This window comes from Hylobates moloch, unplaced genomic scaffold (genome assembly GCF_009828535.3).
Source record: "Hylobates moloch isolate HMO894 unplaced genomic scaffold, HMol_V3 SCAFFOLD_17, whole genome shotgun sequence".
Lineage (NCBI taxonomy): Eukaryota > Metazoa > Chordata > Mammalia > Primates > Hylobatidae > Hylobates > Hylobates moloch.
In genome coordinates this window covers 16331549-16332653 of record NW_026652292.1, presented here as the reverse complement: position 1 = coordinate 16332653, position 1105 = coordinate 16331549, and the positions used below count along the sequence as shown (strand labels likewise).

The 1105-nt window shown below is 40.2% G+C and overlaps 1 long non-coding RNA gene across 1 annotated transcript in view; it reads right to left on the bottom strand.

The window, feature by feature from the left end:
• Positions 1-1105, bottom strand: part of LOC116456818 (uncharacterized) — a 46674-nt gene that overhangs the window by 33223 nt on the left and 12346 nt on the right. The window lies entirely within an intron of this gene.

Sequence of the window (1105 nt, the reverse complement as noted above, 5' to 3'; positions counted from 1 at the left end):
CAGTGGAGAGACAAAGCACCCCCACTTCCAAGAGGGGTAACATGGCTCACTGAAAATGTCCAAGGCAAAGATTGTTGTGTCTACTTTGAGCCAACCCCAACAAAATAAATATAGCCCATCCACATGGAAAATAAGGGAGAAACTAATGACCACATATATTATTTTAATCAAAATGAGTGAATAAGTGCAGCCACTTGTGCCACTCTGGGATCCCAGCATCCTCTTTGAAATCTACAAGCCCTTCTCCATAGTAGCAGGTCCCACAGTCCTACCTGGCCTACAGAGAGGGTCAATCACAGGTGTTTGCAAGCATGTAGGTGGTTTACATATCAATGCTTCACTTCCTTCTAAGCCTTCTCCAAGGGTGAAACTAAGGAGGGAGCTGTTGACTTCATCCTTTTCCCCCTGTTTCCACAGGTCTTATCAAAATTATTTCTGATTATATTTTCAATATGTACATAAAAATTCTACTTCTATTAGTATTACCAATAATGATAACAAGCTAACAATTGAGCACTTGTGAATTTTTCTAAGAACATTACAGCTGTTAGCTCATTTAATATCCAGAATCCTGTAACACACTATAACCTACACTCTTGATTGTCTGACTTAAGTCCTCTCTATAATCTCCTTTCTCTCCCAAATTCAAGCAAAGGTGGTCAGGAGACACAAATCAGGCCTGTAAGTGAGTTTCTGCTTATTGGAAATTTGAGAAAAGCTTTGATTTTCTGATAAAAAGGCCAACTCAGCTAAAATTCTCCCATGTCTCTTTTCCCTTCTTTTTGTATGAAAAGTAGAATCACACACAAAGTATGGCAGAGACAAAAAACCTCATTTCTCTCACACTATTGATCAGCAGCACCTGCTCTTTCGGTGTCTCTTTGTTTAAGCTACTGTAAGTCATACTTTCTGGTACCTTCAGGTGAAGATATTCCTATCAGGTGCCATTTACAGGTAAGGAAGCTGAGACATGATACAATGAAGCCATCTGTCCAAGGTCACCCAGGTGGGAAATGCAAAAGCTTAGTTTAAACTCAAACTCTTTTTTCCCAGAGCCCACATTACTAACCACTATGGCATGCTGTGATGCCCCTGGCAACCATTA